Genomic DNA, 16,680 nt, shown 5'->3' on the forward strand with positions numbered 1-16,680 from the left:
GTAAGTGAAGCACCTAAAAGCTTTCTTTTTCATTAATCTTTTTAAAATTAATTCATGTTTTGGCCATACCGTATGGAACTTCCCTGACCAGGGATAAAACCCGTGCTCCCTACATTGGAAGGGTGGAGTATAAACTGCCTGATGGCCAGGGAAGTCCCCTGACAAAACTTTAACAAGCTCTAAATAAATGCAGTTATTATTTCCTTCGGGTGCTGGCTGCTATTCTGACTTGCCCCCCTCTTAGGAAGCAGTGTGGAGAAGTGGATATCACGTGGGGTTTGCAGCCAGCGAGGAGTGACTCTGGATCTGGGCTGTGTCACCAACACCATCACCATGGTTTCTGACAGGTGTCTTCACCTCTCTGAGCCAGTTTCCACTCCTACGAACTCGGGAGACAGAACTTGTTTCCGTGGTTGGGTGAGAATTCAAAGCCATCACTCTGCGAAGGGCCCTGTATGTTTCTGTCACTGCCTCATTATCAGATAAGTGGCAGTTCTTACATTTTTCTTCTCTTCTTTCAGTCACATCCATTCATCCTTCCATTAAAAAACATCTACTAACTTCTGCTATGGCCAGAGCCCGTGCTATTTGCTGGGGATACGAAGATAAATAAGATATGTATGTATTAAGTCGCTTCAGTCGTGTCCGACTCTTTGAGACCCTATGGACCATAGTCTGCCAGGCTTCTCTGTCCGTGGGACTCTCTGGGCAAGAATACTGGGGTGGGTTGCCATGCCCGCCTCCAGGGGATCTTCCTGACCCGGGGGTCGAACCCATGTCTGTTATGTCTCCTGCACTGGCATGCAGGCTCTGTACCACCAGCACCACCTGAGAAGCCCAAATAAGATATATCTTGCCTTCTGAGAATTTGCATCTTGTGCGGGGGGTGGGGTGTGGTAATAAAAGGAACCACTTCCATCTGTTGAGTAGCTACTGTTCATGCTATGTGGAAGGAGGAACCACCAGAACCTAATTCTGGATCAAGAGCAGTGGCTGAAGAGGCTGAACAGGGTCAGCCAGCAAGCAAGGCGTGATGCACTGACATCCTCACTCACCGAGCTGACACAAGATGGGAGGACGTGAGTCTCGTGTTCTTGGGTCACTGGGTAGAAGCTGCCACCCACCAGGACAGGGACTCCAAGAGAAAAGTCAGACTTCGGGGGCAAAATGCTGAATTTATCCTGAGTTGCTGTTGCAAAACGAGTTGAAGGGCCACACTGCACTGCACCGTCCACCTTCCAGATCCAACAGCTCTGTGCAATCCTGTCATCACCCCACTTTACAGATGAGGAAACTGAGGCTTACAGGTGTCAAGTCTCTTCCCAATATCACACAGCTCTGTGACCAGTAGGGCTAGGATTTGACCCCACATCTGCCTGCCTCCAAGCCTGTTGGGAAGCAAAAAAAAAAAAAACAACCAAGGAGGGATTTTCAAGGCTCTGTCATGAAAGTGGAGCCTGGTGACGTCCACCCGATAGAGCTGGGCCCTTTAGAATCATTCCAGAAGCCCTGGAAGGTATTGCTCGTGCTTGCACCCTCTTGTCCCCAGAGGAACCCTGCGGGGCTTCAGCCCGTCTCTGAAATTCAGCCCGGCTCACCACGGCCTGATGACCTGCAAGGGAGCAGTGTCCATGCTCCAGTTCCCACCCAGGCCACCTCGTCTGCAGCACCACACGTGGAACAGATGTGAAATTCAAGGGCTGGGGATTTCTTTGCCACTTTAAGGCCTGAGGAGAAGAAATTAGCAAGAGAAGGGAGGAGGAGAGGAAAGATATACTTGGGAGGCCTTTTAGCCTCCTGGAAGTGAGCCAGTGAATTAAGGGCAGCAATGATATAAAATAAAAACTGTGGCAAGGGTTACATGTTTGGGGGCTGGTCACTACCTACCAGGAATGTGCCGCTGGTCTTTTCCACCTGACATCTTATTTGGTCTTCAGGGCAACCCTATGACGTAGGTGCTATTATTTCTTCATTTCACCGAAGAGGAAACTGGGGCGCAGAGAGGTCAAGTAACCTGCACAGGGCCACACAGGCATCCAGAGCGTGGGTGCCTGTTGCTGGCGCTTTGCCTCTTCCGCCCGCCCCGCTCTGCCTGGCGTGCTGGCAACCCCGGGGGCAGAGGGCAGAAAGGAAGCAGGTGGAAGGCAGGTGCAGGGCTGGTGAACCCAGCTTCTCTGAGCTTCTGGCCGGGTCTGAATGAAAAGACGGGCAATCTGGGCTCTGGTCTCCACTCACATCCTGCGTGAACTTGGATGTGCTGTCTCCACTCTGCGTTCAATAATTTCCTCTGTGTTGGCATCTTCCCTGAAGGTCCAGTTATTAAGACTCCATGCTCCCAACGCAGGGGGCGCTGGTTTGACCCCTGGCCAGACAACTAAGTCAAGGCTATGGTCTTCCCAGTGGTCATGCACGGTTGTGAGAGCTAGACAGTAAAGAAGGCAAAACACCAAAGAACTGATGCCTTCGAACTGTGGTGCTGGAGAAGACTCCTGAAAGTCCCTTGGACAGCAAGGAGATCAAACCAGTCAATCCTAAGGGAGGCCAACCCTGAATATTCACTGTAAGGACTGATGTGGAAGCTGACGCTCAAGTATTCTGGTCATTTGATGCGAACCGCCTACTCATTGGAAGAGATTCTGATGCTGGGAAAGAGTGAGGGCAGAAGGAGAAGAGGGAATCAGAGGATGAGACAGCTGGACAGCATCACCGATGCAATGAACATGAACTTGGGCAAACTCCAGGAGATGGTGCGGGACAGGGAGGCCTGGCGTGCTGCAGTCCACAGGGTCACAAAGAGTTAGACATAATCAGGTGGCTGAACAACAACAACCATTGCATCTACTACGGCGGGCAGGAATCCCTCAGAAGAAACGGAGTAGCCATCATGGTCAACAAAAGAGTCCAAGATGCAGTACTTGGATGCAATCTCAAAAATGACAGAACGGTCTCTATTCGTTTCCAAGGCAAACCATTCAATATCACGGTATCCAAGTCTATGCCCCAACCAGTAACACTGAAGAAGCTGAAGTTGAATGTATCTATGAAGACCTACAAGATGTCCTTTTCATTATAGGAGACTGGAATGGAAAAGTAGGAAGTCAAGAAACACCTGGAGTAACAGGCAAATTTAGCCTTGGAGTACAGAATGAAGCAGGGCAAGGGCTAATAGAGTTTTGCCAAGAGAATGCACTGGTCATAGCAAACACCTTCTTCCAACAACACAAGAGAAGACTCTACACATGGATATCACCAGATGGTCAACACCGAAATTAGACTGATTATATTCTCCGCAGCCAAAGATGGAGAAGCTCTATACAGTCAGCAAAAACAAGACCAGGAGCTGACTGTGGCTCAGATCATGAACTCCTTATTGCCAAATTCAGACTCAAATTGAAGAAAGTGGGGAAAACCACTAGACCATTCTGGTATGACCTAAATCAAATCCCTTATGATTATACAGTGGAAGTGAGAAATAGATTTAAGGGACTAGATCTGATAGACAGAATGCCTGATGAACTATGGAATGAGGTTCGTGACATTGTACAGGAGACAGGGATCAAGACCATCCCCATGGAAAAGAAATGCAAAAAAGCAAAATGGCTGTCTGAGGAGGCCTTACAAATAGCTGTGAAAAGAAGAGAAGTGAAAAGGAAAGGAGAAAAGGAAAGATATTCCCATCTGAATGCAGAGTTCCAAAGAATAGCAAGGAGAGATAAGAAAGCCTTCCTCAGTGATCAATGCCGAGAAATAGAGGAAAACAACAGAATGGAAAGACTAGAGATCTCTTCAAGAAAATTAGAGATACCAAAGGAACATTTCATGCAAAGATGGGCTCGATAAAAAAACAGAAATGGTATGGACCTAACAGAAGCAAAAGATATTAAGAAGAGGTGGCAAGAATACACAGAAGAACTGTACAAAAAAGATCTTCACGACCCAGATAATCACGATGGTGTGATCACTCACCTAGAGCCAGACATCCTGGAATGTGAAGTCAAGTGGGCCTTAGAAAGCATCACTACGAACAAAGCTAGTGGAGGTGATGGCATTCCAGTGGAGCTATTTCAAATCCTGGAAGATGATGTTGTGAAAGTGCTGCACTCAATATGCCAGCAAATTTGGAAAACTCAGCAGTGGCCACAGGCCTGGAAAAGGTCAGTTTTCATTCCAATCCCAAAGAAAGGCAATGCCAAAGAATGCTCAAACTACTGCACGACTGCACTCATCTCACACGCTAGTAAAGTAATGCTCAAAATTCTCCAAGCCAGGCTTCAGCAATACATTGAACTGCAAACTTCCAGATGTTCAAGCTGGTTTTAGAAAAGGCAGAGGAACCAGAGATCAAATTGCCAACATCTGCTGGATCATGGAAAAAACAAGAGAGTTCCAGAAAAACGTCTATTTCTGCTTTATTGACTATGCCAAAGCCTTTGACTGTGTGGATCACAAGAAACTGTGGGAAATTCTGAAAGAGAAGGGAATACCAGACCACCTGACCTGCCTCTTGAGAAATCTGTATGCAGGTCAGGAAGCAGCAGTTAGAACTGGACATGGAAAAACAGACTGGTTCCAAATAGGAAAAGGAGTCCATCAAGGCTGTATATCGTCACTCTGATTATTTAACTTCTATGCAGAGTACATCATGAGAAACGCTGGACTGGAAGAAGCATAAGCTGGAATCAAGATTGCCGGGAGAAATATCAATAACCTCAGATATGCAGATGACACCACCCTTATGGCAGAAAGTGAAGAGGAGCTAAAAAGCCTCTTGATGAAAGTGAAAGAGGAGAGTGAAAAAGTTGGCTTAAAGCTCAACATTCAGAAAACGAAGATCATGGCATCTGGTCCCATCACTTCATGGCAAATAGATGGGGAAACAGTGGAAACAGCGTCAGACTTTATTTGGGGGGGCTCCAAAATCACTGGAGATGGTGACTGCAGCCATGAAATTAAAAGACGCTTACTCCTTGGAAGAAAAGTTATGACCAACCTAGATAGCATATTCAAAAGCAGAGATATTACTTTGCCAACAAAGGTCTGTCTAGTCAAGGCTATAGTTTTTCCAGTGGTCATGTATGGATGTGAGAGTTGGACTGTGAAGAAAGCTGAGCACCGAAGAATTGATGCTTTTGAACTGTGGTGTTGGAGAAGACTCTTGAGAGTCCCTTGGACTGCAAGGAGATCCAACCAGTCCATGCTAAAGGAGATCAGCCCTGGGTATTCTTTGGAAGGAATGATGCTAAAGCTGAAACTCCAGTACTTTGGCCACCTCATGGGAAGCGTTGACTCATTGGAAAAGACCCTGATGCTGGGAGGAATTGGGGGCAGGTGGAGAGGGGATGACAGAGGATGAGATGGCTAGGTGGCATCACCGACTTGATGGACGTGAGTTTGAGTGAACTCCGGGAGTTGGTGATGGACAGGGAGGCCTGGCGTGCTGCAATTCATGGGGTCGCAGAGTCGGACATGACTGAGCGAATGAACTGAACTGAAGTGAACTGAAGAGCCTTGGGATAGAGGGACTATTGGGCGTCAAGGAGCCAGTGACCCTGGGACTCAGCTGGGACAGGTGCGGGCAGTCATGGGACTGTGCCCCTGATCTGGGCTGCAGCCCTTGTGAAACTGAGGTTTTTCTGAAAGCGTCAGCGACTCCCGGGTGCACAAGCTCGCATCGCGACTTCAGCTTCTCTCACTGCTGCACGGCAGCCACTTGAGGGCGCTGTGACCTCACAGTTCTCCACGAGCTTCCCGCCGATGGCCCAGAATGTCCACTTGAGGCCTGGGGCTAGTGCCTGGGGGTGCACGGGCCCTGCCCTGTGAGAGGACGTGCCAAAGCCCTGGCTGGAGGCCAGACCACGGCCCTCAGCCTGCTGCTGCATCATGGTGAGCTCTCGACACTTGACTTCGCCTCTTTGAGCCTCCACTTCAGCAGCTGTAAAATGGGAACAGTGGTGTCTGCCTTGTGGGCCGGTGGTAAGCGATGCTGTAACGAGAGAGCTCGCGTGAGTGCTTCTCAGAACTCGGACGTTCTGTATGCCTGAATAAGGTATCGTTATTACCCTCAATGGAGAAGGAAATGGCAACCCACTCCAGTCCTCTTGCCTGGAGAATTCCACGGACAGAGGAGGCTGGCGGGCTGCAGTCCATGGGGTCACAGAGAGTCGGACACCACTGAGCGACTCACACACACACACACACACACACAATACCCTCAAAACATCATTCAGCAACACTTCTCAAGGCAGGAGAAGAACGTTTGATAAAGCCCCACGTGAACTTAGAACTGGCTTGGGCCCTTCCCCTGACTACCTTCCTGAAATTCCAACGGCCCCACGAGGAATGACTCCTAAGCAATTTCACAGTTGGCAAAGCGCATGCCGGTAGGATGATGCGGCTTGCACGGGGTCTGACTTCACGGAGCTCCTTCATCCACTGCCGGGTCCCGCCTGCCTCGTGCCCAGCAGGGTGGGGTTCCATGTGTCTTTCTACAGTGTTGCAGGCTGAGGTTTCCGGTGAGGATTTGTTTAGTCCTTTGGAGGCGTGGGCTCCCCCTCCTCACTGCACTCTCACTGAATACTTGACATGGAAGGACGTGTCATTGGGATCAGGGACCCCCTGACTTGACTTTTGCAATTTTCTCTCCTTTTGAATCTGTGCGTAACCCTTCCTCCTCCCTGGGAAACAGAGCCCTGGGGAGTAGCTGGCTTCACCTGCGACTTAAGCTAGCATGAATAAGTGGCAGATGGGTGGGAGAAGCTCAACTTATGGTCCCTCCCCAGGCTCCTCAAGATATTTGGGGGTGCGGAGTATTTGCTGTAATGGAGGAACATGCCTCCAGGAGATGATCTAATAGAGAGCTTGTGGTTTTTCTGTGCTTCTTTTCTATCTTGATAAAAGAAAGATTGTGCTGTTTGCATGGTTGAAGATAAAGAGAAGTGTGGCTGTTTTCGCAATTGCTGTTCTCTTTTCTTCCTATCCTTCCATCAGCTTGGGAGGGAAGAGCCAGGTAAACTCTGGAATCTTCCCACCTGGGAGGATCTTAGGGTCCCCGAGTCACAGATCTGTGGTGCGGGGAGGCTCCTGAGAGACCAGATAAGGCAGACCTCTCGGGGCAGAGATGACGCACCGAAGCTCAGGGAAAGAACCAGACTTGCCCAAGATTGCCAAAGTCAGTGATAGGCTGGGTTCAGAATGTACCTGTTCTCTCGGTCTCAAGTCAACACATTTGGCTAAGTTACTCGTTGCCTGGAGGGTGGTTAGTTTAGGGAATGGAGAGAAGGGATGGGACAGTGAAGGGGGGGATAGGGAGGTGCTGACCTTGCTTTCTGAAAGCCCTCGTGGGGAGTTGATCATTTTCATCTGACGTCAGGCAAATAATGGCCACGGAAAGCAAATATTATGAGAGTAAATGTGTAAACACGGAGCTGGCAACAGTTTCAGTGTCAGAAACAGGCCGAGAGCTCCAGGCTCTAGCAGACCAGCCCCCTGATGCTGCCTCTTACAAAATGCTGGGGCAGTAAGATCCATCAGCGAAGCTGCAGCAGGGCTGGGGGGCGGGAACGAGGAGAGTTCTGGGAGAACTGAGAAGAAGCTTGCCCAGGGGTTAAAAGAGAACGTATCGGGATACAGGAAGGAAAGAAAACTGTCGGGACCTCCCCGGCAGTCCAGGGGTTAAGACGTCCGCTTCCAGTGCAGGGGCTACAGGTTGGATCCCTGTTTGGAGAGCTAAGATCCCACAAGCCTTGGGGCCAAAAAAGCAAAGCATAAAACAGAAGCGAGGTTGTAACAAATTCAGTAAACTACTTTAAAAGTTGTCCCCATCAAAGAAAAAGAGCACTGTCAATTACTGAGGCCCCAGATCCAACTGAGCGCGTCATAGAAATTTATGCTTAACTTTCCCAGGAGTCCTAAGGCGCAGGCATCGTCATCCCCATTTTGTAGATGAGGCTGCCGACTCAGAGAAGTTAAATAACTTGTGCCCAGTCATACAGATAGGATGTAGAGAAGTAGGGTTTTGATCTCAGCTCTGTCTACCCCAGTCTGTTCCAAAATCTGGACTGGGAACCTCCTTTTATCAGAATCAATGGGAACACTTGTCAAAAAGGAGTTACTCGGGCCTCGCCCCAGAGCTACTGAATGGCAGCCTTGAGGTGGGCCTGAGAGTGAGCTTCTAACTAGTTCCCAAGAGAGGGGGAGGAATCTGTGTAGCTGAGACCTGGGAATCCCTGCTCAATGGCAGGAGCTGGCCACCTTTTTTTGGTAAATGGATAGATGATAAATGTCTTAGACTTTGCAGGCCTTACAGCCGCTGTTGTAACTACTCAACTCTGCTCTTGTAGTGTAAGAGAATACACACGTGAAGGGGTGTGACTGTGTCCCTATAAAACTTTATTTAGCAAAGCAAGAGTTGGGCCAGATTTGACCCTTGGTATTTTGCTACCTCTTGCTTAGTATTCCACATGCAAAGGACCCTCATAGCCTGTCTCTCTTGTTGTTTCCCTAGCAGCCCTGAGAGGAGGGTGTGATTATCTCCATGCTGCAGATGGGAAAACTGAGGCCCAGGGAGGTTAGATAGCCGTGGTCACACTGAGAGTGTGTAGCAGGGCTGGGTTTAGAACCAGACCTCCTGACTCCCAGTCCAGTGCTGCTGAAAACTGTGAAGCCTGATAAGGAAGCCTGGCCCTCAGGGAGTGTTATTATTCATTGAATGCAGCCACCATTCATTAAGCACTTGCTGTGTGCCCAGCGGAGTCATTGGCTCACCTAAGCTGCCACCCAGATGTTGAATGTCATTGTCCCTCTCACAAGGGGCCGTCACAACCTCCCTGGGAGGTGGGAAGGCATCTGTGATGTGTCAAAGCCAGCTTATCTCGAGAGCCCCATACACTTTATGTGCCGCAGCTGGACAATGGGAAGATGGAAGCTGCTGACAAGATGTATTTGCCTTTTCATTCTTGAGTCTGCGCACACTACCGCTCTCAAACAAACATCAAATAGACATGTGGTCACTTCAGTGATCTCCTTGTCACAAGTACAAGAACACAAACTCCAAGGCATGGAACATCTTGTCCGGTTTGTATGAGATGTCCCTGCTGAGATCAGGGACTAGGAAATGCCAGGTATGGGGGAAAGAATGCTGGGCTTCTAGTTGGCCTGGATTCCACACCACTCTCCGCCACTGGTCCGCTGGATTACCTTAGGCGTCACTTTACTAGTTTATAAGTGAGTGTCACTCTCTGGATGCATATAACAGGGGGGAGAAGACAGGTGCTCAGTTGTTTAAGCCATTGGCTCATTCATCCATTTGCTTACCATGTATCAAGTACCTACTATGTGCCAAGCACAACTAAGATCATTTTGATTTAAACTTCCAAAGATTTGAGATTCAGTCCTTCCTGAATAGGAGTTAGTCCGTGAATAATAGATAGGTCCTTTAGGTTAAGAATGCCTTGGGCTAGGTTTTCTCTCTTTGTAAAGTTTCTCTCTCTCCTTTGCATAAGGTAGGTCTTGGCGAGAATGTAGAGCCAGGACTACCCACCAATCCATACAGCAATCCAAACTTCCATCCGTCCATCTTTCTATCCACCCATCTTTCTGCCTATTCACCTCTATTTGCAACCTTCCACACAGTCGTCCATATATCTAGACCCATCCATTTATCCATCCAAGTACATGTTGAGTACTGGCCTGGCCCAGGACTGTGCCTGCTACCTCCTCATCCCAGCAAGCGCCCACTGTAGTACACACAATAGCCTGGGGTTTTGAGGCAGAGGTGCTAGAAATCTCAGAGCCTGGGTAGCAATAACTCTTTATGCTCAGAACCCAGGGGATTTCTGGAATGACTTCAGGCACTTGCAGAGTGTATAGGGCCAGAGGCTGGTCTGCTCAGGCTGCCGCACACATTAGCATCCAGGCGAGGCCGCTCCTCCTGGCGTGCGCTGGTCTCTCTCACTCTGAGGACACTGGGAGCCCCATCCCTGCGCCTGTGCGTGCTAAAGCAGTCCGGCGTGAGCGGGCGAACAGAGCGCAATACGTCCATTCAACGGAATATCGTCCAGCCATGAGAAAGTAACGAGACACCTATGCATCCTGCAACACAGATGAGCCTTGAAACCAGAGAGAAAAGACCACGTATCGCGTGATTCCCATTTATGTGAAGCCCAGAGCAGGCAAATCCGCAGAGACAGCAGACAGATTCGTGGTTTTCAGGGGCTGAGCCAGAGGAATGAAGAGTGGTGGCTAATGGGTACAGGGTTTCTTTCAGGGGGAGGGGGTGATGAAATGTTCTGGAATTAGTGGTGATGGTTGCACAACCCTGGGGCTATAATAAAAACGATAGGATTGTATACTTTAAGAGGGTAAATTTTATGGGATGTGAATCATTTTTAAAAGATTTTAGATTTATTAGAAAACATGAAACATTTCAAAACAATACTCCCCCGTGTTATCTCCTGTGCTCCTCCCAACTTCCGGTCACACAGCCACAGGGGCCAGCCGTGTCGATGCTGTTTTTTTTTCAGCTGAGATCCTGGGAGCTCAGGGCTGGTGAGGGGCCTGTCAGGGCTGTGTTGCTAATTGGTGCCAGGGGAGCGATGAGAAGCAGAGTCGGACTCCTGGCCGAGGGCCCGTTTCTTCCTCCCTTCCTTTCCTTCTGGCTCTGCGGGGTCTTCACGGCTGCGGGTGGGCCTTCTCTAGTTGCAGCAGGTGGGCTCCTCTCTAATTGCACACGGGCTTCTCATTGTGGGGGCTTCTCTTGTGGAGCAGCGGCTCGAGGATACGTGAGCTTCAGTAGCTGTAGCCATCGGCTTAGTTGCCTCGCTCATGTGAGACCTTCTTGGACTGGGGATCGAACCCGTGTCCCCTGCATCGGCCGGTGGATTTTTAATCCACTGAACCACCAAGGAAGTCCCTCAAGGGCTCATTTCTTCACATCTGGCTGCCTGATGAGTAGACAGTTTCCTGGTGAGCACCACTGCCCACTCTGTGGTATCTGCAGGCAGGGACCACCACAGCTAGTGGTTGCCATTCTAGGAGCATTCCTTGGTGCCAGGCATCGGGGAACCATGAGTATTGTCTTACTTTGTCCTCGAAGACCCTGATCCTGAACCTTTGCTGTTAGCTCCAACCTCCCTTCTCAAGAGTACCTGATGACCCTGGGGAATCCTTGGTGAACCTACAGTGGTAGGAAGTCACATCCCTCCACTATGGAAACCGAAGAAATGGGCAGGGCGTTGGGCCCTGAGCACTGAGAATGAGTGATGGGAGGGTCCAGGGAGGCCGGGGTCATCACTGCACCTGGGCTGCTCAGGCCTCTGCCCTGTCCTGCATCTTTCCTTGCTTTCTGGCTGCTCTCTAGACCTAGTCTTTCAGCGTCCTGTGGATTCTGTGGGCTCCCACAGTCCTTCTGATAAATCCCCTTTGCACTCAGGAGAGAAACAGTCAGCTTCAGTTGCTTGCATCCGTTTCCTCTGACCAATGTGTTCCTATGAGATAGATACTCTTATTTTGTCCATTTTACAGATGAGGAAACGGAGGCTCTGAAAGGCAAATTGACTTGCTCAGATTCCCCCAGATGATGAGTGGCAAAGCTGAGATCTAAACCTAACCTCTCTGAGCCAGAGTCTATTTGCCGAGCATCTACAAAAAGGAGGGGACAGCAGACATTTTCTCTAAGCCAGACCCTGAGCTGGCCAGACCCTCTCAACAGCTCTATGAAGCGGAGATTGTTCGCATTTTAGAGGTGTGAACTTGAGGCTCTCGGAGATAGCTTATTTACAGGTCCTAGAGCTAAAACTCGGAGAAGGCACTGGCACCCCACTCCAGTACTCTTGCCTGGAAAATCCCATGGATGGAGGAGCCTGGAGGGCTGCAGTCCATGGGGTCGCACAGAGTTGGACACGACTGAGTGACCTCACTTTCACTTTTCACTTTCATGCATTGGAGAAGGAAATGGCAACCCACTCCAGTGTTCTTGCCTGGAGAATCCCATGGATGGGAAACCTGGTGGGCTGCCATCTATGGGGTTGCACAGAGTCGGACACGACTGAAGCGACTTAGCAGTAGCAGTAGCAGCAAACTGCTGCTTTTTAAGACTAAAACGGAGGTTTGCAGAATTGAAAGAGACACGTGTACCCCAATGTTCATAGCGGCACTGTTTGCAATAGCTAGGACATGGAAGCAGCCTAGATGTCCATTAGCGGACAAATGGATAAGAAAGGTGTGGTGCATATACACAATGGAGTATTACTCAGCCATTAAAGAGAATGCATTTGAATCAGTTCTAATGAGGCGGATGAAACCAGAGCCTATTATACAGAGTAAAGGAAGCCAGAAAGAAAAACACCAACACAGTATACTAACGCATATTATAGAATTTAGAAAGATGGTAACGATGTTCCTATATGCGAGACAGCAAAAGAGACACAGATGTAAAGAACAGACTTTTGGGCTCTGTGGGAGAAGGCGAGGGTGGGATGATGTGAGAATAGCACTGAAACATGGATATTACCATATGTGAAATAGATCGCCAGTCAGGTTCAATGCATGAGACAGGGCTCTCTGGGCCGGTGGACTGGGACGACCCTGAGGGATGGGATAGGGAGGGAGGTGAGAGGGGGTTCAGGATGGGGGACACACGTACACCCATGGCTGATTCATGTCAATGTATGGCACTACAATACTGTAAAGTAATTAGCCTCCAATTAAAATAAATACATTAAAAATAATAATAATTTTAAAACAATAAAATGGAGGTTTGCCTGACAGTGGATCCTATGCTGTTTTACAGAGGTGGGAACAGAGACTCAGAGGGTGGAGCTCGGCTCTTCCCAGTTACAAAGTTCTGATCTCTGCTCTCTGCTCCATCAACACCTCCCGGCCAAGCCTTGTGCGGGGAAACCAGGCTCCCATTAACCCATGAGCTCAGGGGGCGGGGCAACTTCTGGGAAGAATCCGGCCCTGCAGTGCAGGTTCCCTAAAGATCAGGGACTGAAGAAGCCGCAACACTGATGCGTATTCACAGTTACCTCAGAGCAAGTCTCACTCGGTGTATTTCCCTTGTGAACAGGCAGGCAGTGGCAGGGCCTTGTTCCTTTTGGGCCGGTCCAGCAGAGCTGTTAGGATGCTCCATCTCAGTGGGAGCTGGATCTGCTCCTGCCTCCCTGCCCTGGGGCACCTCCATGTCTCAGCCTCCAACCCTGATCAGAACGGAACCTGGGCTCCAGGGGGCCTCAGGCAGGACTCTGGGGAGAACCCACTGGGCAGGCCTTGGTGGAGAGAGGCATGGGACCAGGGCAATGGAAGGAAGGGGCCCCAGGTCCTATCCCTCCAATAGCCTCAGAACCAGCCTTAGCCCAAATCTCCAGGTCATTCCCGCACCAGCTCAGTTCAGGCTGGACCTCAGCGCTCATCTCGAAACCCCGTTCAGCACCAGCCCCGGCTCTGAGTATCTCCACACACCCCTGCCCTGACTCCGGCCCTGTCCATGGCTCAACCTGATGTCAGTTTTCTCCTAGGCCAGGCCTCAACTCTGCTCCCAGCGCCGCCACGCCCTAACTTCAGCTCCAGCTCACCCCCAGTCCTAAGGGTGGCCACGGTAGACTCTGGCCAAGGGCAGGAGTGTCACCAGAAGGCTTTCCTCTGCCTCAGGGTCTGAAGCAAATGTTTATCAAATAACTGCAAGAGCCGGGCCTTCTTCTGGGCGCTGGGGACCCCTCTGAGAACATGAACACCAGCTCGGGCACAGGGGACAGGCGCCCCTCCCACATTGTCTCCTTGCCTTCCGCACCCCTCTGCCGCTGCTTGCCCCATCCTCTCTCCTCTCATCGGCCTCCTTCCTCTTCCGAGCCTCCCTCTTGCCCCTGATTCTCCACCCCCACCCATTCTCTGTTCTTCTCCAAGGCCAGGAGGCTCGGGCAATGCTTCTGGGCAGCTTCTATCTCCTTTTGTGATTTAAACAGGTCTCCTCCCCTCTGAGCCTTGAATAAATTTCACGAGGGACAGGGACAGCAGTAGGGTTGGACAAGCGGGCCTTGAGTTTCCACGCTCCTATGACCATCTAGCCATTCTTGATCTAACGTACAAAGGTTAATATCTGAGCGGTCAGCAGACACTGATCTTCTGGACTGGACTTTGGGGGTCGAGAGGAGGCTCTGGCATCAGGAACCAAACAAGAGGGGCTTTTCTCTGGTGGGGTCTGGGGAGCATATATGGTCTCGTCAGCCCGACTCAGAGCCATGCAGTTGAGGAGGCACGCGGCCCTGGTCCCGTGGCCACTCACTCGCTGATTCTCGCCCATCCATCACTCAGGATGGGCGCATCATCAGTCATGCCTCGGGGCCCTCGTGGTCCAGCCCTGGGCGGTGGCGGGGCTACCACCCCCCTGCCCGCGCCTGCCTCCCCCAGCCGCAGCCTCTCCAGTCCTCACCTCTGGTCCCGCCCACTCCTCACCCTCCGTCCTGGCACCCTTCATTCTTTCTGCGTTAGTCTTTCAGTCCCTTTAATTGTCATGGGCGCCTCTCTGCTCCTCCGTCTCCCTCCGGTCTCATCATTTTGCCCGAAGCATTTTTCTTTTCATTAGCATTTGTCGGTCTCTGTCTGTCTCTCTTCCTTTCAGCCCTCATCGTCTGTCACTTGCAATCAAAAGAATGCCACGGAACTGAAGCATCCGATCAGTGGCGGCTTGGGAAATGTGAAGAATCTTCACTCTCAGTGCTTAAAAAATTCTTACGATGTTGTCCCCCCAGAGTAGGTGCTTATTATCTGTGTTCAGTCAGCTGGGTGACCTTCTGCACGTTGCTCCTTGAGGTTTATAATAAGCTGCACCGTATCCGTATCCTATGAGGAAGGCAAGGCAACCCATTTACGCTCCCCATTTTCCAGATGGGGTAACGGGTGCTCAGAATGGGGCAGTGACTTTTCATGGCAGGTCGGAAGTTGACCCTCAGCCCATTGCTTTTTTCGGTCACTTTCATTACACTGTGAACTCTAGCACCCACCTCACATGCTCGGAAGAACATTTCCAGTTGGCTGTGGGAGGCACAAGGGCCACCAAGGCTGGATAGTAGGTGAGCCTACCCAGCTCTTTGATCTACAGGTCACTGAAGCTTCTACAGGAGTGTGATACAGTGATAAAAGTGAAGTCGCTCAGTCGTGTTGGACTCTTTGTGACCCCATGGACTGTAGCCTACCAGGTTCCACCATCCATGGGATTTTCCAGGCAAGAGTACTGGAGTGGGGTGCCATTTCCTTCTCCAGGAGATGTTCCTGACCCAGGGATTGAACCCAGGTTTCCCACATGCTGGGCATTGTAGGCAGACTCTTTACTGTCTGAGCCACCAATGTGAGGAGAAGCCATACTTCATCTATCCCCAAAGGGAGGCTCTATGGAGAATATGCAGGAGAGGCTGTTCTTCAAAACCCGGAGAAACGGATTTTCCTTACACAGAGAAGACCCAGTGGGGAGAGGAAGGCTGGTAAGGGGGTGGATAAGAGCCAATGCCTACCCAAGATGTCAGCACTCAGCTCAGAAAGGGGACAACGGAGAAGACACAGCCTGACTCAGGACACTAAGTCGGGTCCAACCCTGCGATCTCAGGGACTGCAGCCCGCCAGGCTCCTCTGTCCGTGGGGTTCTCCAGGCAAGAATACTGGAGTGGGTTGCCATTTCCTTCTCCAGGAGAGCTTCCCAGGAGACTAAACCCACGTCTCTTGCTTGGCAGGTGGATTCTTTACCACTGAGCCACCGGAGAAGCCCCATCAGTATCAACTGTCTGTGTGATTAACAGCGAGCACTGTCCTGCAACCACACATGGAACAGAGAGTTTTGGTATCCATCACGCTTCGAATGTGTGACATCACACACACACACACACACACACCCCTTAGTTTGAGTGCTGGCTGCCCCCTGACCTCTCCAAGTCTCCATCTCCGTTATACAAAGTGGGTATGCTGCCTCACCTCGAAGTGTGATGGATACCAAAGCTCCCTGTTACATGTGTGGTGCAGGACAGGAGCTCGCTGTTCATAACACGGACTACTGATACTGATTGGCCTTCCCCGGTGGCTCAGTGGTAAAAAAAATCCACCTGCCGAACCAGAGACGTGGGTTCGATCCCTGGTTTGGGAAGATTCCCCTGGAGAAGGAAGTGGCAACCCACTCCAGTATTCTTGCCTGGAGAATCCCAAGGACAGAGCAGCCTGGCGGGCTACAGTCCATGAGATCACAGAGTTGGACATGGCTTAGTGACTACCAGCATACAACATTGATACTGAATGTCAAGGACGTGACATTTAGCAGAGGTCTCTCTGTTTACCTGTTAATTCCACAGTGACTTTAAGTGGCTTGTGAACGTCATCCAACTTGGAAAAGCAGTAGAATGTGAATTTGATGTATTCTACCATCTGGAAAAAACCTGGCAGCTAATAAACTATTAATATGTATCCAAATAGTCTTGTGTATAATCAGATGTTGTGAAGGTTGTGTGTAACTAACTGCTGGAGGATGCAAAGATACTAATTGAAATGAGTAACCACTAATAATTGCCAACTTTTTAATTTCATTGAGGTGTTAGCATCTGCCTGGAACAGGTAGGCCCTTTACATGCATTCTCCATCCTCACAAGGCTATGGAGTTTTGCCCTCATTTTGCAGGTGAGGAAACTGAAGGTCAGAAAGGTGAGG

The sequence above is a fragment of the Ovis canadensis genome, chromosome 2 (genome assembly GCF_042477335.2).
Source record: "Ovis canadensis isolate MfBH-ARS-UI-01 breed Bighorn chromosome 2, ARS-UI_OviCan_v2, whole genome shotgun sequence".
Taxonomy (NCBI): domain Eukaryota; kingdom Metazoa; phylum Chordata; class Mammalia; order Artiodactyla; family Bovidae; genus Ovis; species Ovis canadensis.